A 25,974-nucleotide genomic window follows, 5' to 3' on the forward strand; every position below is an offset into this window, starting at 1 on the left:
CATGCTTCGAGTAATTGATTATTTAGTATTATGGAAGGTTGGTTCATGAAAAACTATGGCAGTTCGCATGCACTTATCTTTCGAGAGTTAAACTGCAAATTGATTTCTCTAACTGTTTTGTTGGCTAATTATAATTTTGAGTAGGTAGAAGCTCTTCTCCTTTCCATTCGCCTTCTTGCCATAGAAACTATTACTAGCAAGATACCTAGGCTTTCAGACAAATACAAATCCGGACCAGTTTACATTGATAATAGCAAGATACCTAGGCTTTACTAGCAAGGATTGTCTTACATCGACTTCTCTTTTTTTTCAATAGATTTCTAAAGATGCGCTGGGAACAACTTCAGAGAACTAGAAAACTAATGAGAAAAGTAATATCCAAAAAACAAGAGAAAAGAAAAAATAAATAAATAAAAGCTATCCGCGGGAAAAAGGAAAAAGAAAAAGAAAAAAAGCGATATCCACGACAAAAAAGAAAAAGAAGCTGAAAAAAAGCAATATGTTCAAAAAAAAAATAAAAAATAAAACAAAAAAAAAAGCAATATCCACGAGAAAAAAGAAAATGAAAAAAGCGATATTTACTCACCAACCTTGAGTTGTTGCTGTAGATGTAGAGGCAATTGAGTGATTGAAAAATATTTTTTGCTGCTTACAAGACAAAACACACAACAACGAATATTATTGTGTGTCAGGTACGTGGTGTTGCTTGCTGTTTAACTAAGATGGTTATTAGTTAATATATTTTGGTTATAGGAAATAATTTCCATTTGGAAAGTGGTTGTTGCAAGTTGTACTTGTTTTAAGTCGTTTATCACCTCACACAAACTCATAATAACACGTAATCTTTGAACCAAAATAGCTTTTCAAACAGAAATGGAATCAATTTCTCTGTATGTGTAAGTTCTTTTAAGTTTTCCGTGTGCACTCCTATTTAGACTCATAATCATACACGGTAAGCATATAACTATATTTTTGGCTTTCGTTGTATATTTTATGTGTTGCAACTGACTTATTCAAGATATGTTTGGATTGTTGGACTATGATTCATTGTTTTAAGACTATGTATTCATTTTCTTGGGTCAACTTACTTGTGGTTTAGAAGTAAAGTTGAAGGATATAGAAACTTAATGTCGTGATACCACAATTGGAGTTAGAATGTGTTTATGATTTTCTGCAATGTTGTGTTGATAACTTTGCTATCATTTGTTCTTTGAATTATTGGCAATCGGAGCTCCGAAAGAACCTCAGTTTCCTAAAACACGTTGGGACCATGTTTCGGAAGAGATGGATTGGTTGTCAATGGTAAGAAAGCATGAATTCTATCAACACCATGCTTCATTTGTTCCATGGTTTTGAAATTTATGTTAAATGGTTTTATGTACTTTAGGCAAAGAAAGTTGAAACAAGAGCCAGCAAGGGAATGCTGGATCAGGCTACAGGCTACAAGAGGGGAGAAGAGTGTAAAGGTGCAGTATTTTTTTTCTTATTTATTCTAAATATGCATAGTTACTAACTGCTTTAAAGAAAAACCATCAGATTAGTTTTTCATTTTGGGCCGATGTTACTATCTTTTATTGGACCATTATGCTAGTTTGTTAATGCTCAATTACAAATTTGATCAGGAAGAGGAACAGAAATTAAGAAAATTTGGACTCAATATTTCCCAAGGATATGAAGAAATTCTGGACAAAATCTACCAAGTCATTATGAAGTGCCTTTATAACGTTTACAATCAACAGCAGGTTTTGTACAAGCATCAGTTAGAACTTAATGAGAAGAAGAAATCACTTGATAAACACAGCTCGAGTTCCTGCTTGGGCAAACCGAAAGGTAGCATATTCTCATCATAACAGTTTGACTATATGCTATGTGAAGCTATAATGAAACTAGAGGAGCTTCTATTAACCGCCGAAAGTTGAAGCGAGTACATTCATGTTATTTGTTGTTTCTCTTTAGAAAAGAAGTTTGTATTCGCCTCCATATATGTATAAAAATATTGATACCTCCACCTCTCTTCTTTTAGATGCTCGTCAATGCTGGCTTAGAACATTGTGAATTCACCCACTCTTCGAAAATCATGTAAGTTGTGCACTATCCAAGAGCAATCCAGTATTTATCATAAAGGAGGTGGTGATAGTTTTAAAATAAAACATCTGAAAGACACTGGTAAGTGATTAATTTTTCATATTTTCTTTGTTGTGCTATTCTTGTACATTAGGCTGGTTCTTAACTAATGTGACAATGCTAGGGCCCCAGTTGAAAATCTCTGTGCAAGATGAAGACTATGATTTGCAGCCTGGAGATGAATGCGTAAGTTTTATACTCCTAGCTGTAATTTGCTTTCTTAAAATGCAAATGCTTCCTATACTAGATTCTGTAGTATGGGAGACAGGTCCATGACAAATTGTGGTTGTCTGCATGCACTTGTATTTCCAGAATTAAACTGCCAAGCGATTTCTCTAGTTGCTTTGTTGGCTGATTGTACTTTTGAATGCGTAGCAGTTCTTCTCGTTCCAATCCCCTTCTTGTCATAGAAATTGTTACTATCAAGATATCTAGGCTTTCAGACACAGATAAATTTCGGCCATTAGACTTTGAAAATCATGTGTCTCCACCTGTCAAGGATTGTCTTACATCGACTTCTCTCTTATTTTTCAATAGATTTCTAAAGATGTGCTGGGGACAAGCTTCAGAGAACTAGGAAACAAATTCAGAATGCAATATGAACAGAAAAGAAACAGAAAAAAAAGCTATCCGAAGAAACAAATGGAAAAGAAACAGAAAAATATAAAAAGCGATATCCACAAAAAAAAAAGATAAAAAAAAGTAGCAGAAAAAAACAATATCCCTAAAGCAAAAAGAAAAACAAATAGAAAAAAAAAGCAATATTTACATGAAAAAAGAAGAAAGAAGCCATATCCACTCACCAACTTTGAGTTGTTGTAGATGTAGAGGCAATTGAGTGATTGGAAAACGTATTTTGCTGCTCGCAAGACATAACACACAACAACCAATATTACTGTGTGTCAGGTACGTGGTGTTGTAGTTTGCTGTTCAATTATGATGATTATTAGTTAATTTATTTTGGTTAAAGGAAATTGTTTCCATCTAAAACGTGGTTGTTGCAAGCAGCTAGTTGTTGGAAGCTGTTTACCACCTCACACAATCTCAAGTAACCCATATTACTTGAACCAAAATAGCTTTTCAAACAGAAATGGAATCAATTTCTCTATTTGTGTGTTTATCCGTGGGAATTGCTAAAGTCTGACCATTAGATATGCTAATAGTTTCTTTTTTTCTTAATGAAGGATTGTTTTAGCAACTCCTTTACACTTCCGCATATTGGTTTAGGAAGTGTTGAAACTTAACTTGTATTTATTTGAATGGAGTGAGGCCAAATAATCCATGCTTGTGGGTGTTCGATGACCGTATGCCCCTTTTTTGTGGAATCCTAGTAGTTACGAGTAACTATGTGAGTTTCTTTATCTACCTATATAATCCATTATGATTTATTATTCCCCTCCGTGTTCTTCTTAACGTCTTAATTTTTTCTTTGAGTTTTGGTCCTTGGCCATGTAGATTATATATTATGATTGTTTGTACTTATGGTTGATCACTAGCATTGCTAAGCAATGAAGTAACTCATGGTTGCCTCAAAGGCAAACAGATCATTGAGGCTGTTCAAAATCTTTTGCTTGTTAGACTAGTTAGGAATTTCAGTGAATTTTAATTGTAATTTTTTTTAAGTTTTCCCTTTGCATTTCCTATTTACACTTATAATCATACACGGTAGACATGTGACTATATTTTTGGCTTTCATTGTATATTTTATCTGTTGCAACTGACTTATTCAAAATCTATTGGATTGTTGGGACTATGATTTGTTGTTTTTGGATGCCAATATGCTATTGGTTTAATCAACTTCATGTTGCTTTTTTGTTTCTTTTGTAACTTTAACTATGAGATAGGTATCTTGGAAGAATCGTGGGCTCCCAAGGGTCCAAGGTCTAAACTTGATTGTGAATCGACAGAAGGTTAGGTTGTTTGTGTCATCTGTTCTTGTGAATTATTGTTAACTTTTGTACCTTCGGTGTCCAAACATTTCTAGATATAGCTTTTGAATGAAGAGAAATGTGAATTGTAGAAGTTCAATTGATTGGAAACCATGTATTACCCATGTATAGGATTTTATGCTTCTTCCTATCGACACCTACATAAAATCTAACGTCAAACAAAGCTATAAACATGATTGTTGTAAACTCGTAAATAGTGGAAATTTACATGCTGTTAAGAATCATAAAATGATTTTCCAAATAACTGTAAAATCATTAGTGATTCTTGTGATTTTCTATATGATTTGACTTGGGAGATATTTTCTTATCCACTTATGTAATTTACCTACAGAAATAGGTGGAGGTTATATCATCAAACTAAGAGAGAATAATATGATTAGCCCTTTGGGCATTTGTCTCGTGGATGTAGGTCATACGACCGAACCACATAAATGTTCATCTTCTATTTCTCTCTTTAGTTATCTGAAACTCTGGCACACACATCTGAGTACTATTAGTTGGGATTCTCTGTTGGATGCAAGGAGATATGAACGCATTTTCAGCATGCTTCATTTATTCCATGGTGTAGAACTTTCTATTATATGATGCTATGACTTGAGTCCGAGAGGAAACAGAAACTGGCTCAGGCAAAGAAAGTTGAAATAAGAGCCAGCAAAGGCATGCTGGATCAGGGAACAGGCTTAAGAGAGGAGAAGAGTGTAAAGGTGCAGTATTTTTTTCTTATTTACTCTAAATATGCATAGTTACTAACTGCTTTAAAGAAAAACCATCAGATTAATTTTTTATTTGGTGTCGATGTTACTATCCTTTTTTGGAGCATTATGCTAGGCTTCTTATATTTATGACTTTCTATACCTTCCATTAGTCATATCATATTATAGTACTTAAAATCAATACCATCGTATGCTTCTATCTCTTTCCAATTTGTCTTAATTATATTTACTAATATGCGGATATATCCCTATTTATACTGTAGTTATTGATTGATTTAGTATTATTTATGTGGTTGGTTACTAATTAATGTTATTCTTAACTATCCAGCTCTATATGGTCCCACAATTTGTTAAAATCATTGATATGACTTGATTATTATATTTTGCAGTTCTAGTACTATTTTAATTTATATGGACTATGAGATTTAGGGAATTCATTTGTTAACCGAAGCTATTAATTGAATTTGATATTTCATTTGCATTTGTTGTAATCTTTTGTTTTCTATTGATGTGTTGAGGGAATTCTTGTAACGAAATGGTCCTAAGTAATTTCCTTAAACTTACTGAAAATTTCTTGTAGTTATGTGCAATCGAGGGGATGTGGTTTTCTTAAGGTTTTCAACGCCTCATCTTGTTTAAAAGGTGATACTTTCATGCATACTCTTTCTCTCCTTTTATATCTATCTACATAGTATTAAATGGCGCAGGCTTCTTGCCATAGGCCTGCTTCTTGCCATTCTAGGCCTATGGCGCGTGCCTTGATCTTAGCGCGAACCTGGGCGCCATACGGACTGTTGCCCAAGCGCACCTTTGTGGTGCGCCTTTGCAGACCCAAGCCTTTTAAGCCTGGGCTGGGCTCATCAAATTTTATTTGACAAAGTACCTAATAACTTTATAAAATAAGGAAAAAGGAGACATAAAGTCATTATGTATTTTTGGACTGGTGCTGCATGCATGTTACAAACTCCAAAGTTTCAAACTTGAGTTCTAAAGTTTTAAGAGAGGATCGAGAGAAAAGAGGCATACACAACTCTCAGTTGCCTCCCACAGCCATAGCCTGCCATTGTCGCTTGCCACAGCCACAGCACACCAAATCAGTTTGTCCCCTTTCTCTTATTGTTATTCGTCCTCCCTATTCTTTAATCTCATTTCCCATTCTTTTTTTCTTTTTTATTCTATTTCTTATTATCCTACTGTGTTTCTGTTTATTTCTGTTTTAATATGTTTATTTCTTAATTTCTATGATTGAGTTGTGAAAAAACTTCTGGATAGGTATCCTACATCTACACCGAATTCTTTCTGGTTAAAGAATTTCTTTCTAGTTGCTCTAGAACAATTAGGAGATTCTCTTCAAATTATTCATTTATTTTAGATGGAACGATTTTAAGTTCCTCATTTTTTTCACTTTGGTTATACTCTTGTATATTTAATAATTTAATGGTTAATTATTATTTTGCTATTGATAAATGGTCTGGGAACAAAGTCGGAGGCATAATAGCATAAGGGTTGACCTATCGTAAAGGGCATCTGGTGAGTTCTTTAGTTCAAAAAATAACAAAGAAAAAGAAGGATGGTGGAATTATCCGAATTATAATTATAACTTAAAATTAATTTATTATTATATATAAAAATAAAATTTTACTAGTTTTATTTAAAAAATTGGACTTTTCTACATTTTGATAAAATCTATATCAAACTACATTTTGATAAAGACCGAAAAACCCCAAAAGATTCTATTCCTGAAGAAACTATCTTGTCCTCAATTTTTCTTCTCCCTACTTCCTCTTCTCTAACTTTTTTCTTGTTATTTAATTATGATAGCAGGAGAGGCAGAGGTTTTCCTTCGTCACTCAACGAGCTGGCACAAAAGCATAATACAGGAGTATGTTGTGGAGAGCGCTATATCATTTGAAATCTTTTTGAATCAGCTAATTATATGTGATTTGAACTCAAATACATCGAGATAAATCAAGTTGAATCTTGTCAAGTCTACATGACAATTTAAAAAGATTGCTTGATCATTTGCCTTTAATCTACTATGCATAAAGCAATTAAAAACTAACAAAAGAGGATAAGAGGATAAGAATAAGAAAGAAGAAGGGTGCTACCTGATCACGAAAACATCAAAATTGCATTACTCACGAGAATAGAGTATCAACTAGCCGTGGAACAAGCCGAGCTCGAAATTCTAATTCAAACTCAAGCTAGAGCTTTTTATTTTTTATTTATAATAAATAAAAATTAATTTAGAATATTTATTTATTAGGCTAGATTGACAAGTGTTTTTAATAAAAATATATTTCGAACTTTCTTAAACTATTAGATAATTCAAAGAATAATAGTTAATATAAAATAAAAACCCCATAATAACAAATATGAATTTACGAACTTGTTGATTAAGATTATTGTTGTATAGAGATTTATAGATAACCATATTTTACTATTGAATATAGAGTTAACTATACAAAAAATTTAAAAATATAAATTATTGAAAAATTTTGAAAAGCTCGCAAGAGCATATAATTCTTCTAGTCTTCAAGGCTTTTCACTTTGGGGGCTCGTATGATACTTGGGATTCGGGAAGGAAGGACGTAAGAAAAATTACCAACTTGATCCTTAGCCCAAGTATTATATTTTCTTATTTACTAAAATCTCGAGCTAGCTCGACTTTAGCCTGAGTCGAGCTTCAAACAAGCCAGCTCAACTCATCTGTCATCGATAGTATCGAAAGTACCATTTGAACATTCAATGCAATCATCATTGGAAGAGCATAGACCAAATTAAAGCCGATTTTGCAAAGAAAAGTGGAAAAATGTGGGAAAAAAAAACCTAATCGAAGTTCTATTTGCGGGAATTAGATGCATTTCCAATACCATGCCTGTGCTCAATTTTCAATGGCTCATCATACCCGATCATTCCACACAAGGAAGCGATGGATATTGGACATTTGCATCCCCACTGTACCTTTTAGTAATTTTAATCTGTATCTCATAAAGCTCCAATGGAGTTTCCATTGGAATGCTCGTACAATGATGTATATCAACAACTTTTGCAACATATGAGCTAAAAAATCTAAAAAAACATTTGTTTATAATCCAAAGAGTCGTGTCGTGCTTATGATCAATAGCCAGTGTAAAGTGGGTATCACCAAAATAACCTAACCAACTATTACGATAGTGGAGTACGAAACTCCTTAAAATACAAACCAATATTATAGATTAAAGGAATAATGACAATCAATAAAAGAATGAACAGAAATAACAAACGTGGTATGAAGTTTGCTCAGATTAAGCCAGATCCGCACGAGGGAACACGATCATAGTAAGTACTATACCCAAATAACCGACTCATGGTAACACCACAAAACTCGAAACTTGACCACTAACTCCGATCATTGAGATCTCTTTATCACATAGTCACAAAGACCCTCAACTCAAGTTTTCACAAAGAATGTAAGAATGCTTTAGGGAAATAAGCACTTTTTCTATATCTCAGCAAAAAGGGAATAAACTCCTATTTAAAGGTTCGAGCGAAGAGGTGGAGATGGAAGGCCTAGATGGCTTTCCTTAAACCATTAGGTTGGTTTAGGAAAGGAGCCATAACTGCCAGTGAAACAAGCAAAGGAATATCACAGAGGAGATTTGGAGAAAGAGAAGGAGCAGTAGAGGGAAGAATGAGGTTTAGGGTTAGGTGAGAGATATAAGTAGTTAGGAGAATGGGTCAGGTTACTGGATCAATTTTGGGCTGCCAAGTGGGTCGGGTAAGTGGGCTGCTAGGTGGACCTTTTCAATAAAGTCATTGTGCCACAAATATATTACACACTGCACCGTAGACCAAGACCTTTATAAAGGAGAAACAAGGTCCGGAGTTTAATGTTGGATCTGGCATTCTCATCATAGCCTAAATGCCCGCCTCAGTGTACCTGCACTTGAAAAATGGAATCCAACCTACAGCACAGTTAGTCAAACAGTTAACGAATTTCTCAACAGGCAAACACTTAGTACCCATATCGGCTAGGTTTTCTTAGTTTTAATCTTCTCCAATTTAATAATATCTTTACCAACAATGTCACGAATGAAGTGATACCTAACATCTATGTGTTTAGTCCTATCATGAAATATAGGATTTTTATAAAGTGGGATCGAGGATTAGCTGTTAGAAAAAACAGTAAGTTTATTCTGAAGAAAACCGATTTCTTTGACTAATCCTTCTAACCTTATTGCCTCTTTAAAGGCTTTAGTTGTAGCAATGTATTCGGCTTCAGTAGTAGATAAAACAACAATATGTTGTAGTTGGGATTTTCAATTTATGCATGAGCCAAACAAAGTGAAAATGTAAGATGTAGTGGATTTTCTACTATCTTTTTTCATTCGCATAGTTAGAACCAACGTATCCAACAAGAATAATATAATCAGAGAATTTAGAGAAGGTTATACCAATATCTTCGGAACCACGTAGGTACCTAAGAAGCCATTTTAAAGCCTCCCAATATGGGGGTCCAGGGTTGGACATATATCTGCTAAGACAACTTATAGCATAAGTAATATTGGGTCTAGTGCAAACCATGAGAGACATTATAGAACCAATGACATTTGAATAAGGTATTTTGCTCATTTTCTCTTTGTCAAAATATGTTTTCGGACATTGATCTTTGCATAACTGAAAATGAGCAACTAAAGGCATAGAAGTGAGTTTTGAATTTTCCATTGAAAACTTTTTCAAAGTAGACTGTATGAAAGTTTTTTTATTTAAAAGTATTGAAAATTTTTCTCTTTTTCTAGTGATGTCAGTACCAAGAATTCTTTTTGCATCACCAAGATTTTTCATTTCAAAACTATTGGAAAGATCCTTTAGAAACTCGATCAGTTTTATACTAGGGCTTGCAATGAGCATGTCATCAACATATAACACAAGAAAGATAGGAATACATTCCGATACATAAAATAGAGGCAATGGTCATAACGACTTCTCAGAGACAGTATAAACAAGTCAAACTTTTTATTCCATTGCCTAGGGGATTGTTCCAAGCCATATAAAGATTTCTTCAACAAGCAAACATGGTCAGGTTTGTTTTTATCAATAAAACTGAAAGGTTGATGCATATAAATGTTTTCGTCTAGGTCACAATGTAAAACGGCAGTTTTTAATCCTTTTGCTTTAACTCCCAATCATAATGTGTAGTAAGAGCAAGAATTATATGAACAATAGTATATTTGACAACAGGTGAAAAAATTTCGTTATCATCTATCTCTTCTTTTTGAGTGAACCCCCTGGCATCTAATCTCTTTGTATTTTATAGGGTTTTCCTGTTTGATTTTAAAAATCCATTTACAATCCCCTATGAAACAGTTTTTGGGTTTAGGCACTAGATACAAATTGTTATTATCCTTCAAAGATTTCATCTCCTCGTTCATGGCACTAAGCCATTCTTTAGACTTTAAGGCTTCATCTACATTTGTAGGTTTAGAGATTTCAGCATTAGAGCTATATGGAAATCTTTGAGCTTAGAGGGGATCCTATGTTCTCTTCTACTTTCCCTTGCTAGTTGGTAATTATCTAGAGTAGTTTCAGTGTTTTCAGTATTTTCAGGGATTTTTGTGTCTTGTTCTTCATAATTTTCTTCTATAGTTCTATTGTGGTAAGACAAGGCATTTCGTTTTCATTGAAAGTGACATCTCTACTTATGATGAGTTTGAAATCAGGTTGACTACGTACCCTTTGACCCTTCTGGATAACAAATTTTTTAAAAAAAAAATAACAGTATTTTAGAGAAAATTTTGCAGCGGATTTTAAGTCAAAGAAATCAGAAAAAAGATCAAGGAATCACGACAGATAGCAGTTTCTTCAGGGAATCATGATAGATAGCAGAAAAATAATTTCAGATCAGAGCAATAATAACAAGTAATCATAAGATAGTAATAATGGGTTACGATAGAGTAATAACAGAGATAACCGCAGTAATTAGCGAAAGAACACAGGGACAGTAACAATATTAAAACTATGGTAGAAATTTATATATAAGTAGTAATAAGCAGTAATCTATGGTAGAAATTTATATATAATAAGTCAAAGCACTTTGGTATTAAAACAATCACGAAATCTATATACTGAAGTCAAGGCGTGCAACTATGGAGTGGGATTTTCTATCCTCTAACTACAGTTATTCGGGTTCCCAGATATGTTCAACAAATAGATTGAGGAGTGTGTCACAACACCCTCATTTTCGGTTGGGATGAATGACAATCCATATGGATTCTTTCCTAGGACACGAGGACTGAGACAAGGTGATCCCCTCTGTCCATATCTCTTTGTGCTAGTGATGGAGGTGCTACACATTGGATTTTTTCAACTGATAGAGCAGGATATGAATTTCACTTTCCATTGGAAATGTGAGGTATCTAGAGTCTTCCAGTTGGGGTTTGCTGACGACGTGTTGTTATTTTGTCGGGCTAACACAGAATTAATTAGGGTCCTAAAGATGGACTTGATCGATTTGCTCTGTGGTTCGGACTTAGACTCAATGTTGAGAAGAGCCACCTCATTATACCAAAATTTGCCCAGAATATGAAAGAACAGCTGTTAGCAGTGCTGGGATTCTAGGAAGGTCATCTCCCGATGAGTTACCTGGGTCTTCCTTTGATATCCTCTAGACTATCTATCTCAGACTGGCAACCATTATTGACTAAAATTGATGCACGTATTAATGGTTGGGAGGGGCTGGCATTATCGTATATTGGTAGACTACAGATTATTAAATCTATTCTTATATCTCTTTGTATTTATTGGGTGTCGGTAATAAGGGGGTTATCAAAGATATTGAAAGCGATTACGGACCTTCTTATGGAAATGTACTGGAAATAGTGGATACCCGAAGGTAGCATGGAAGGAGATCTGTAAGCCAAAGGAGGTGGGGGGTCTCGGACTTCCAGATATTGGTATTCTCAATCGTGCACTTATGTGTACAAAACTATGCGAGGTCATTCGATGTGACCGAACTTCTATTTAGGTGGAATGGTTGTTTTATGGGCGCCTACAAGACACTTCCATTTGGACTGTCCCGGAGCACCGGGGGCTGTGGGAGTGGAAAAAGTTATTGTGGTTGAGAACTTGGATAAGATTAGTGGTGGATTATCAAGTTGGAGATGGGAGGACTTTCTATCTATGGAAGGACCCGTGGCACCACCTTGGTCTCGTTATCCATAGATTCCCGGGAGGGCCTGCTTGTTTGAATCTTCAAGATTCTACCATGTTAAGCGCGGTAGTACATGAAGGGCAATGGAACTGGCCCCTGATTACGGATAGGGAGTGCCTGGAGATCACCCGCATGCTACCCCAGATCTATGGGCGTGAGAATCGTATACGGTGGAAGTTTTCGACTGGAAGTCCCACCACTCATGAGCTTTATCAGATTTTTATTCCATCTGTACCGAAAGTAGAATGGAATTCGCTACTTTCGGGATCTTTGAAGATTCCTAGACATATATTCATTTTATGGCTTGCTGTATTGAGCGAGCTTGCCACGACTGATAAACCTTGGTTATCTCATCTTGGGAACTGCATGTTATGTAACTACGATATGGTGGAGTCACATAACCACCTTTCTTCCAGTGCAGATTTAGTAGACGGTGTCTTAACTCTGTTAAGTGCATTATCCGATTTCAGTAGCCCAATATGGAGTGGCCAAGAGATATTGAGTGGGCAGCAAGGAAGTGGCAAGGTAAACACATTATCAATATTGCATATCATGCCTTACTTGGTGCATGTGTCTATCACATTTGGAGGGAACGGAATTTGAAACGATTTCAGCATGAAGAGAAGCCTCCTAGTATTGAACCTAACTTAATTGTTAATGATGTTAGACAACGTATTCTAAGCGTTGAGCCAGCTAGTTCTATTAGTACATATGCATTATATTGACTGTGGTGCATCCCTTGGCCTGACGAGGGTACCGCCTGAATAGGACCATTGTTGTACTACATCTTTTACTTTTCACGAAAATTATATTTACCCAAAAAAAAAGAAAGAAAATACAGTTTCTTTCTTGTAATTTGTGAGGGGGTGTTATTATTTAAACTACACAAATTATGAAAATTAGTTTTTATAAGACAAAAATTATCAAAATTATAAAATTATAGAATTAAGATTACTAAAATAACTAGTGTTATAAACAAAATATAAGTAAAAATACAATGGGCGTGTAGGTGTGTATATATGTACACACATATATATGTATATATCCGGAGTTCTTGAATAAACTTGAAAATTAAATCAAATTATTCGCGATTGTATTTGAGATTGATGAATAAATGTATAAAACGAATATATTAGTATAAGATGACTAACATGAATTGTGATCGCATGATAACATTTATGATATATTTATGGTGCTTCCTTCAACGAAATATTTAGTCCTAGTTACCAGTTAAAACTTTTTTCCTAGAATTATTGTGAAATGTAATCCAACTCATATTAATTTAAAGCTCTTCTCAGTACAATTAATATGATGAAGAATACTTGCAAATTATCTTAATTATAAATGTGAATATATTAATGATGTTTGTATCAATAAAGTATAATATAGTCTTGTGCAATCCTATCTATACCAAGTAAAAATTATGTCCCGTGTATTTATTATGTTCATCAAGTGAAAAATCGTGTACGTGCAATTACTATGGTCGACAAAAGAAGTTATTATGTTGATCTAGTCTAAAAAATCAATGTCCGTATAATTAGTGTACAAGCATTATGTGATGCTTTTACTAACAAAATATATATGTACCTTCATGCATATGAACAATTAGTATGATAAATTAAATTATGTAGTCCTACTAATATACAGAATTAAAATTCATGGTGGTACAATTAGTACGAAAGCAATTAATATTCAATGCTCCGATCAATGAAATATATATGTAATCCTATTTATACCAATTAAAACTCATGTTCGTGCGATTAGCATGATCTACAAGAAATGTATACATTCCTATTTGCGACTAGTTAAAACTTGCCGATGCATTTAGTACGGTCAAATAAAGATATAATCCCTACTAAAACTAAATTAATACTCACTTCCATATGAGTATGATCAACGAAGGATGTAATCCATACTCAAACTAAATTAATACTTACTTCCATATGATGCTTCTACATATGTACGAACAAAATTTATTATCTCGACTTATACCACCTAAACTCATGTTCGAGCAGTTAGTGTGATCATTAAAATGTTAAATCCTACTTATTTGTATAGGTATAAAAATACAGTTTCTGTCTTGTAATTTATGAGGTGGTATCATTTTTTGTCCTACACAAATTATGAAAATTAGTTTTTACAAGACTAAATTAATCAAAGTTATAAAATTAATAGAATTAAAATTACTAAAACAATCAGTGTTATCAATAAAATATAAGTAAAAATACTATGGGTGTGTTGGTGGATATATATGTACACATATATTTCCGGAGTTCTTGAATAAAGTTCAAAATCAAATCAAATTATTCGCGATTGGATTTGAGGTTGATGAATAAATGTTGATACTAATATATTACAACAAGACGACTAACACAAATTGTGATTGCATGTTAATATTTATGATATCTATAGAAGCGTATTAACCATCGCTATATTCTTGAATATGAACAAGGAATAAGATGTGTGATTCATTCTTGTACCATTTATCTAAGTTAATAAAACTCATATACGTATATTTATGGTGCTTCCATCAACGAAATATTTAGTCCTAGTTACCAAATTAACTTTGTTTATTATTTTGAAATATAATCCTACTCATATCAATTTAAAGCTCATGTCAATACAATTAATATGATCAAGAATAGTTCCAAATTATCTTAATTATAAATGTGAATATATTAATGATGTTTATACCAATAAAGTATAATATAGTTTTGTGCGATCCTATTTATACCACGTAAAAATTCATGTTCCGTCTATTTAATATGATAATCAAGAGAAAAATCGTGTACTTGCAATTTTTGTGGTCTACCAAAGAAGTTATTATGTTGATCCAGTCCAAACCAATGTCCGTACAATTAGGGTACCAGCATTATGTGATGCTTTTACTAACAAAATATATATGTACCATCCTGCATATGAACAATAAGTATGATCAACAAAAATATGTAGTCCTACTAATATACTGAGTTAAAATTCATGGCGGTACAATTAGTACGAAAGCATGAATATTCAATGCTTTGATCAGCGAAATATATATGTCATCCTATTTGTACCAATGAAAACTCATGTCCGTGCGATTAGCATGATCAACAAGAAATATATATAATCCTATTTGCAACTAGTTAAAACTTGCCAATACATTTAGTACGATCAATAAAAGATATAATCCCTAACCTTGGCAGCCCAATTACCTGACCCACTTGGCAGCCAACAACCGACCCGGTAACCCGACCCGTCCTATCCACCTACTTATATCACATCCGTAACCCTAAATCTCACTTTCCCTCTTCTCTGTTTTTTTTGCGCCGTCTACTTCATCTCCTCTCCAAATCCTCTCTGTGATCCTTCTCTTCGCTGGGAGCCACGGCCTTTCCTAAACCAATCTAATGGTTCTAGGAATGCCACCAAGGTTTTCCTTCTGTCCCACAGTTTTAACCCCTTTAAATAGGGGATTCTCCCTTTTAACTAAAACATGAACAAAGTTGTTCATCTCCTTCACCATTCACCAAAGTTCTTTGTGAAATATTGAGTTGGGGTCTTTGTGACCGTGTGATACTGAGATATGAGTGATCGGAGTTGTGGTTGGGCTCTTGGTTCCTGGAGTTACCGCGAGTCGGTTCATTGTGGAAATGATGCCTTGTGACTGTATTTCTTCATCGAGATATTGGATCTGGCTACTCTGAGCCTATTAATCACTATACTACTGATTTAATCATTTAAGTTGTATATTGTCGTGTAATATTCTTAAGGAGTTTCGTACTCCAATTTTTGAAATAGTTATATAGGATTTTCAGGTGATTTCCACTCTACGCTACTCAAACTAAATTAATACTCACTTTCATATGAGTATGATCAACGAAGGAGGTAATCCGTACTCAAACTAAATATATACTTACTTTCATATGATGCTTCTACATATGTATGAACAGAATTTATAATTTTGATAATTTTAGTAATTTATACTAACTGCTCGAACAGTAGTTTAATTGGTATAAGTAGAGAGAATAAATTTTGTTCGTACATATATGGAAGAATCATATGGAAGTAAGTATTAATTTAGTTTGAGTACGTATTACATCCTTCGTTCATCATACTCATATGGAAGTGAGTTTTAATTTAGTTTGAGTAGGGATAACATCTTTTGTTGATCGTACTAAATGTATAGGCAAGTTTTAACTAGTCGCAAATAGGATTATATATAATTGCTGTTGATGTGCATAGGGATAAATTATATCAAATTGTTCGCGATTGCATTTGAGATTGATGAATAAATGTATAATACGAATATATTAATATAAGACGACTAACACGAATTGTGATAGCATGTTAACGTTTATGATATCTATAAAAGCGTATTTCATTGCTATATTCTTGAATATTAACAAGTAATAAGTTGTGTGATTAACTCCTGTAACATATAATCAAGAATTCATGTAAAAAAATTCAGGAAACTGAATTATTGATGCATACAATAGCGTTATTACAAAACTAAAACAAAATAAAATAAAATAAATGGTTGCAATCAGTATCATCAACGAATGGATACTGCAACTTAATTACTTTCATATTAATCATGGACCACAAAATGTCCAAATACATGAATCAATTGCATATAGTAACAATTACAGGAATAGTATAATTAACATTCAGAATTTGTTCCAATTAAATTGCAGTAAATCTAAATAGGAGATAAAATCTATAGACCCAATTTATTAACGTTCAATTAATTTAGATTTTGTCATTATAATATATGTTTTTTCATATATAGTAGGTTGACGAATTAATGAGAATACTTAAACTCACTCGATTTTACTCAAAAGCAAATCCTACGTAAGATATGGATAATCACTAAGTACTTCGTCATTATCTTTTAATTTCTCATTCGATATAGTAAAATTACTCATTATGCATCCCAAGAATAAAATTTTAACAAAAAATAATTATCGATGGATTTATTGCATCTCTTATGGTACCTGCACGGTGTACATTTTGACATCTTAATTATGATTAGTATTTTTATTATCTTTTGACGACAGCTTCACAATAATTAATGATTCTTTTCCTATTTTATAAATATAGGAAAAAATACAGTAATTTGGAAAGAGCTTTGCTCATGATTTATTTGAATTGTTATATAGTAAGTGGATAGGGTTAGGGGTGAAGTTTTGATTTGTTCCACATAGTGTGTAAGTATGTATGTATAAATACCCCCTACACATCCTATGTTTCTTCATGTTTCAAACAATTGTCTAGGTAATTTCTTTCACATCAATGAAATTTGTTCGTGATTCTCTCTAGAGCCCACAACTGTTTGTAGTTTTTCTTCAAACAAATCCTTTTTGAAGAAGAGAAATTAATCCAAGAATTGAAAAGGGCTTGTCTCTCTATGATAGACAAATATTCTAAAATAGTAGATTGTATTTAGTACATGTTTTGTTTGTTTTTGTTTGACAGAATTCTAACACGTGGACTTTTTCTTTTTTTTATTTGTATGATGAAATTGACAGGTGTTAAAAAAAAGTAAAAGTAATTACCAATTAGAATGTCAATCTCTTCCTAAAAGCTAGCACGATCCAGCATGACGAACTTTTCAGTTGGGGGCATGATGAACAAGCACCAAGGGAAGGATAAGGTGGTGGTGGTATTGGATGCCACTGGCATAGGCAACTCATGCCTGGCGATAGACCTGGCCACCTGTTTTCGGGCAGAGGTCATCAACTCGGACAAAATTCAGGTCTACAAGGGCCTAGACATAGTAACCAATAAGGTGAGCAATGAAGATTGCCGCGGCGTGCCACACCATTTGCTCGGAATCATTGATCCCGAGGTGGATTTCACTGGACATGCTTTTCTGCATCATGCATTGTTGGCTGCAGATGCCATCGTACAAAAGAATCGGTTGCCAATCATTGTTGGAGGGTCTAATTCCTTCATACAGGCACTTGCCAATGACGACACTAAGTTTCCCTCAAAGTACGAGTGTGGATGGATGTGGCGATCCTGGTCTAGCTTTTGTACGTGTGAAAACGAGTTGATCATATGGTGGATAGCGGGTTGGTGGAGGAAGGTAAGGCATTTTTGGAACCAAAAATTCATGACTATGTTTTGTGGGATTGCGTGCCATTGGGATCCCCAAGATGCATGAGTTCTTCAGGAGTGAGGGTCTTGTCGATGGTGAGACTAGGGCTAGGCTTCTTAAGGCAGCTATTGATGAAATTAAGATGAACACTTGCAAATTAGCTTGCTATCAAGTTGAAAAGATTTTGAGGATATGGTAGGAATTCGGGTGGCAAATCCATCGGTTGAATGTCACAGAGGTATTCCTTCAACGTGGCGGAGATGCCAATGAAGCATGGGAGAAAATAGTGCTGGAGCCTAGTATGAACATTGTGGCTCGTTTCATTTGCAAAGAAAAAACATAGATCCGAAACCAACTGTCGGGACTCCATCCAATGGCATTGAAGTAGCTACTACAAACAACTAGTGGATCGAAAGATTCTTGGTGGCATTAGGGTTTGTGTTGGTCGGTTTTTGGATGGATAAACGGATGGTGGTCTTTGAATGACTCATTCGATGAATTGTTCCAGGTTGCTAGATTTGTAGGGACTTACATTATGTTTTTAGATATGGGTAAACATAAGATGGAGGAATTGTAATGGCATTTTGTCATTTTGATAGTGAAATTGAAAGCCTCAAATTTGAAGCTTTTTTGAATTATGTGTTATGTTGTTAAAGAATTCTGTTAATGAATTTTAAGAATGAAACTAAAAGCCTAAAATTGCAGTTTTTAATTAATTTAGTAATAGAATAAAGATGAAAATGAATGTTCAGCCATTTCTGCACCCTTTTCAACAATATAAGAAATTTTCAGCAATATTTTTGCACCCTTTTCAACAATATTAGGAATTTTCATCAATATAATGAAAATGAAAACATTCATTTCTGCACCATTTTCAACATGTTAATGAGAAACATTCATTACATACTAATATCCTATCCGCAATTTACAGCCTATCTTCACAAAAAACATGAACATCCATTTACAACGTTTCTTCAACAACAACCTGTCCACAGAACCCACTAATTCATAACATATGCAATTACAACTGATTCCTCAAGTTTCTCAAGTATCTTGAGATTACAAAAAATAAAATGTTTCATTCAAAATAAAAAAGTACTTAAACAAAACGTGAATCTTTCCCATCTTTCTTCTTGCCCTTGTCTCCCTTGTCCTTCGATTGTGATAACACATTGTTCGATCTTGATAATGTAACATACTTCTTGTCATCCTTCTCCAAAAATGTACTTGTTGACAGAAGAGATTTGGTCTCTGGTTGTAAAGGCTGTTCTGGAAATACCTCCTGTCTCCCTGTCCATTATGGTGGAGCTCTAATATTAACTTTTGGGATTGGTGGCTGCAGATGACTTGGTTGAGTTGGTGGAGGAGGACTAGAGCTTTGACCTGTATTTTGTTGCTGGGATGTGGAAGACTTGTATGATGGCTTCCATTGTTTTTTGTGTGCAACTTTTTGTTTGTACCGGGGTGGCTTGAATGGTTTGGGTATTACCTATAAGGAGAATAAAATAAACCGAATAAGTGAATAAAAAACAAAATTCTTAAAAAATACTTGAGAATTACTTACTAAAGCTGCAGTTTGTTGGCTTGTATGATAGACTGCAGTACTTGAAAGCTCTTGTTCCTTCATGTTCTGAAAAAACAGTCAATATCAAGTATTAGAAGATGTATAATTAAAACGGAATGAATGGGTGTTGAAGTTTCTTACCACAGACTTGATCTCCTCAAATGCATTAACTTTAGTCATCTCGTCAATTGAAATTTATTCTTGCATCCCCTGCAAAAAAGTTATTAAGTAATAATGAATGGAAACTTAAAATGGAATGGGTACTGATGTTTCTTACCTTAGAGTTATCTCCCTGAAATGCATCACTTTTAGTAAAAATGTCCTTGTCACCTGCCTCCTTTTCAGCCTGCAACAAAATCAGATTTAGATTAGTATGAAATCAACACTCCAAAATCCGATTTAGATATTCAGTCTTACCCTTCTTTTCTTGCTTGCATGATCCTCTTTTTCTTTGATTTCTTGTATCACCTGACTAAATGCATCAGTGACTTGTGTATCTTCTTCTAGGTTCTTCAATGGACATCTTCGGGCATTGTGTTTCTCGTTACCGCATTAAATGTTTGATTGTGAGGATGTTTATGAAATGTCTATTTCAAAACTGAATAAATGAATTGGCTAGTCGGGTGGGCTATTTTGGTAATAGGACGTATTTCACAAAACATGGAGATGTGTATTACAAAGTAAATAATGATGATATTTTGTTTGATGTGTGTAATTGGTATTGCTCATGAAAAAAGAAATCGATATATATGTTGAAGTTGATGGAAATGTTATGGGTAGTCAGGTTGGTGAATGTAATACACAACCTCAGGAGGGTAGGTTAACTAAAGATGCTGAAAATTTGAAAGAATCTGAATCCTTTGAAGATAGTGACTTTGATTTGAGAAATGATGAGATGAATACTCAAAAAACAGGAGAGTGCATTGATGAAGAGGCTGTGGAAAAACCAATAGAAAGAGAGGTTGAAGATACAAGGTATCAAGGGCCACCCGCGTACTCGGCACCCTTAACGCGCACTTCAGCCACTCAACCGTTCTACATGGCCGACCAATGAACCTTCACCGACAGACGATGGACATCCGCAGTCTTAGTGTCCTAGGAGTTGGTCTTTTACTGCTTTGTTATTTGCTTTCTGTTGTTTAGATTGCTCAGGGTGACGTTACGCCTCCTGAGGTGCAATTTTCAGGTTTTTTATTATCTAGTATAGACAATAGGATTTATTTTTTTAAGCCTATTATAGGGGGGGGGGGAATGAGTTCAAGAAGCTTGGTTCAGTGACGTGTTAGAGTCCCCCTCAAGGCGATCCCCTTGCTCTAGCATCGTTGTTTACTATATACACACTTTTCAGCTATAATACAAGCTCCATTCTGAATTGCGTGTGCAATTTAATGTTGTGTGATTTGTTCCTCCCTATTGTGTTTCCTTTCGGCGTGCTGCGTTAGTGCCAAGCGGAGGTGTGTGCGGATATTAGGGAACGTAGTTAGCGGACTACTAGCCACATGTTGCGCTTTGCGGAAGGCGCCTCGTGAGAGATGGGGACGAGGTGTGCGAATGCTGCTGCTGCGATGGTGTCGGGGCAGGATCTGGGGAGCCCACGACACGCAACTTCATCCAGCGAGAGAGCTGACAACCAGGAGGACGGACACTCCCGGTTGGCTAAATTGGAGGAGAAGGTCTCTTCCCTTTAATCTGAGATCACAGTGTTGAGTTCGGAGTAGGACGAATATCGGTAGGTGATTCAGGAGATGGCTGGCGTCTTTGGAGGCGACGGCATTGCCGATATGCGGCGTGACATGGAGTAGATGTCCATTCAGATTGGTTTGCTCCAGCGTGCAGTGGGTAGCACGCCTATTGTTGCTCATGACCCCGGTACTAGGCTTTGAATTCCCGAACAGAAGGCTTATAGCGGCGCTCGTGATGCGAAGGAGGTCGAGAACTTCCTCTTTGACATGGAACAATACTTCCTTGTGGCAGTTGTGCGGGACGAGGCAAGGAAAGTGTCGACTGCAACCATGTATCTGACTGGTGATGCAAAGCTGTGGTGGCATACCAAGTATGCGGAGATCTAGGCCCATCAAGTGTGGCTTGATAAGTGAGCTCTTCTACGGGAGGCGATCAGAGAGCAGTTCTTCCTGGAGAATGTCGAGTACAATGCCAGGCGGGCATTGCGAAAGATTGAGCATACAGGTTCCTTGTGGGAATATGTGAAAGCTTTCTCAGTACTGATGTTGAACATCCGAGACATGTCGGAGGTGGACAAGCTGTTCACTTTCATGGAAGGCTTGAAACAGTGGGCGAGAAATGAGTTGCAGCGGCAATGGGTGACTGATTTGAGTTTGGCTATTATAGCGGACGAGCGCCTTGCAGATTTCAACCAAGAGACTCGGAAGGATAATCAGGCGACGCCTAGTCCTGCGCTGACTAAGCCGAGTGGGATGAGATCGTTCAGCAATAACTTCAACAGAGGTGGGGGAGACTAGAGGCCCCATGCTCAGAATGGCTCACAAGGCGGTTCAGGCAGGAACAAACCCCAAGAAAACAGGCAGGGAGCACCGCATTAGAGGAGGAGGTGTTTCCTCTGCGATGGTCCGCATAGGTTTGAGAATTGCCCGAAGAAACATGTCTTGAACGCAATGGCGACGACCTTTGCCGACAAGGCATCATCTTCGAAGAGTGTGGAGCTACAAGCAGCGGTAGGTGGCGAGAATGATTCGGAGGAGGACGAAGAAAATTTTGGTGTTGTATCCCAATGGTGCAACACATTCTCTACGGTGGCGGCAAAGAGAGTTGTGCCACCCCTTGCGAGAAAGACTGCCCCGGCTCTTACTGTGGAACAGCTGGAAAAGAAAGAAGAAGAAGTCTAGCCCTGAATTCCTAGGAAGAAAGGGTTGATGTTCGTTGATGTGAAGATTCATGGCAAGCCGATCCGTGCCATGATTGGGCTCGTGTTGGAGAAGGGAGTTGGCGTGTGAAGGCGATCAACTCGGCTGCACAACCCATTGCCGGTGTAGCCACGTCTCTGCTGATTAAGGTTGGTGCTTATGAGGGCAAGACCAATCTTTCTGTTGTGGTGATGGACGACTTCAAGCTTATCCTCGGGCTTGAGTTTCTACGGGATACACACACAACGGTCTTACCTTATGTCAATTCGTTGATAATGATGGGAGCGAAACTTTTCCCTACCTTGGGTGGACGCACAAGAGAGAAGAATTTATCAGCCATGCAGTTTGAGAAGGGTCGCAAGCGGAATGAGCCATCCTACTTGTGCACTCTTTGTTTTGAGGAGATGGAAGAGGTGTTAGGGCCCATCCCGGGTGGTATTAAGAAATTGTTGAGAGAGTTTGACGACGTGATGCCAGACGAGCTGCCTCGGATCACGAGGCCGCCCGCCAGGGCACCGTACAAGATGTCGCAACCTGAGCTTGTGGAGCTTAGGAAGTAGTTGAAGGATATGCTGGAGAGCGGAATCATCAAACCCGCTAAGTCGCCGTATGGAGCACCGGTCCTGTTTCAGAAGAAAGCCGACGACTCCCTGCGCTTGTGTTGTGATTATCGGGTGCTGAACAAGATCACCGTGAAGAACAAGTACCTGATACCGTTGGTGGCTAACTGCTTCGACCGTTTGAGTCAGGCGAACTACTTTACGAAGATAGACTTGAGGTCGGGCTATTGGCAGGTCTGAATCAAGGAGGGCGATGAGGCAAAGACAACAGTTGTCATGAGATACGGAGCTTTCGAGTTTCTTGTCATGCCTTTCGGCCTGACTAACACTCTCGCAACCTTCAGCACCCTGATGAACCAGGTACTTCACGGATATCTTGACGAGTTTGTGGTGGTGTACTTGGACGACATTGTTATGTACAGTAGAACCTTGGTCGAGTACGAGGACCATTTGCGGCAGGTTCTGACGAGACTCCGCGAGCACGAGCTATATGTGCAGGTGTCGAAGTGCTCATTTGCTCGGGAGAGTATCAGTTTCTTGGGGCACATCTTGGAGAGAGGACGCATTCGGAAGGATCTCAAGAAAGTACAGGCTATTGAGGAGTGGAAACCGCCGAGCGATGTTCATGACTTGCGCTCATTTCTTGGCTTGGCGAATTATTATCGGTGATTTGTGGAGGACTACTCCGCGATAGTACGGCCTTTGACGGACTTACTGAAGAAGACAGAGACTTGGAATTGGACGCACCGATGCCAAGTAGCCTTTGATGATTTGAAGAGAGCGATGGTGACAGATCCTGTGTTGGCCTTACCAGATATGTCAAAGCCATTCGTGGTGGAGTTCTAATGCAAGACGGCCATCCAGTTGCCTTTGAGAGTAGAAAGTTGAAGGATGCTGAACGACGTTATTCAGTGCACAAGAGGGAGTTGTTGGTCGTAGTTCATTGCGTTCGACTATGGCGGCTCTATTTGTTAGGCTCTCCCTTCGTGGTCAGGACGGACAACACTGCAGTGAGTTATTTCATGTCGCAGCCGAAGTTGACCAGTAGAGAGGCACGTTGGCAGGAGTTACTATCAGAGTTTGACTCTGTGTTGGAGTACAGGGCCGGCTCCAATAACCACGCAGCAGATGCCTTGAGCCGTAGAGCGAATTTGGCGAATTTGGAGTCGATAGCAGCGCTCTCCTCTAGCTCGGCTGCTATCTCTGTGAAGGATCAGGTGCGGGAGTTACTTCCAAGAGATCCCACAGCGCAAAGCCTGATTCAGCCTGTCGGGCAGGGCAAGGCTTGGCATTTTTGGATCGAGGATGGATTGTTGATGACCAAGAAAAACCGCGTATATGTTCCGATAGGCGGGGACCTACATAAATCATTCATTTCAGAATGCCACGACACTCTTTGTGCGGGACACCAGGGAAGGAGCGTACGTATGCCTTAGTGCAGAGGGCCTACTATTGGCCACAGATGCGGGACGATGTCGAGACGTATGTCCGCACTTGCTTGATATGTCAGCACGACAAGGCAGACCTTTAGAAGAAGGCTGATTTGCTACAACCACTTCCCATCCCAAAGCGTCCATGGTATATAGAGTCTCCATGGATTACATCTCTGGATTGCCTAAAGTCAGGGACTTAGGCTCTATTATCGTCGTGGTAGATCGTTTGTCGAAATATGCTACTTGAATCACAGCACCCAAACATGTTACGACAGAAGGGATGGCTCATCTCTTCTTCAAGCACATCGTCAAGTATTGGGGACTGCCAAAGGATATTTTGATTGATCGAGGCTCCTGTTTCACTGGCGTCTTCTGGACCGAGTTGTTCAAACTCCTCGGGTCTACACTTTTCATGAGCTCGAGCTATCATCCACAGTCCGATGGTTAGACAGTACGCTATAATTCTATGTTGGAGGACTACCTTCGGCACATTGTGCGAGGTACGAGAAGGATTAGGTGAAAGCTCCTGGATGTCGCTCAGTTGTGTTTTAATGCTCAAAAGAGCTCTTCCACCAACAAGAGCGCTTTTGGATTACTTGGCAACAACCGCTCCTTCCTCACACTCTTGACACCCCACAAAGTGTAACATCCCCTCTTGCTCGAAGTTTCTCCTAAGAGTGGAAGCAGAATGCTGATATCGATAGAAGTTGCCTGGAGACAGCTCAGAAGCGGATGAAGAAGTATGCAGATCAGAATTGCCGCTTCATCGAATTCAATGCGGGAGACCTGGTGCTGGTGAACGTCCTGGATCCGAGATTGTCAAAGTCATCAAGGGGGAGAGATCCTCGATTGATGCAGAAGTATGTTGGCCCTTTGCCTGTCGTTAGACGTATTGGGACGTGGCGTACAAGGTGGATTTGCTGCCTGGTGGAAGATCCACAATGTCTTCCATGTGAGCCAATTGAAGAAGTATTTAGCAGATAAGGAGGACGATACCCACAATCAACCTAGCCGCCCCCAGCTTGAATTGACGACGACGAAGGAGAAGGTGGCTGAAGCAATCTTAAATCACTGAGTGACGAGTACTGCGAAGAGAGACCACACAGAGTACTTGGTGAAATGGAGGGGATGCAGCAGCGAGGAGAATTCTTGGGAGCGAGTGACGAACCTAAAGGCGTTTCTACCTCTTGTCGAAGCGTACGATGCTTCCACAGCGCCGGTGATGTCGCTATCTCAGGTGCGGGAGAATGTTAAGGGCCGCCCACGTACTCGGCACCCTTGACGCGCACTTTGGCTACTCAACCGTTCTACATGGCCGACCAATCAACCTTCACCGACAGATGATGGATATTCGCAGTCGTAGAGTCCTAGGAGTTGGTCTTTTACTGCTTTGTTATTTGCTTTCTGTTGTTTAGATTGCTCAAGGGGACGTTACGCCTCCTGAGGTGCAATTTTCAGGTTTTCTATTGCATGTG

At 37.3% G+C, this 25,974-nt stretch overlaps 1 pseudogene; it reads left to right on the forward strand.

Moving 5' to 3' along the window:
- Nucleotides 1–17,559: 17,559 nt before the first annotated feature.
- LOC105179174 (adenylate isopentenyltransferase 3, chloroplastic pseudogene) lies at nucleotides 17,560–18,637 on the forward strand (annotated as a pseudogene).
- Nucleotides 18,638–25,974: the final 7,337 nt, after the last annotated feature.

The sequence above is a fragment of the Sesamum indicum genome, linkage group LG10, assembly GCF_026168435.1.
Source record: "Sesamum indicum cultivar Baizhima isolate 11 linkage group LG10, ASM2616843v1, whole genome shotgun sequence".
Taxonomy (NCBI): Eukaryota; Viridiplantae; Streptophyta; class Magnoliopsida; order Lamiales; family Pedaliaceae; genus Sesamum; species Sesamum indicum.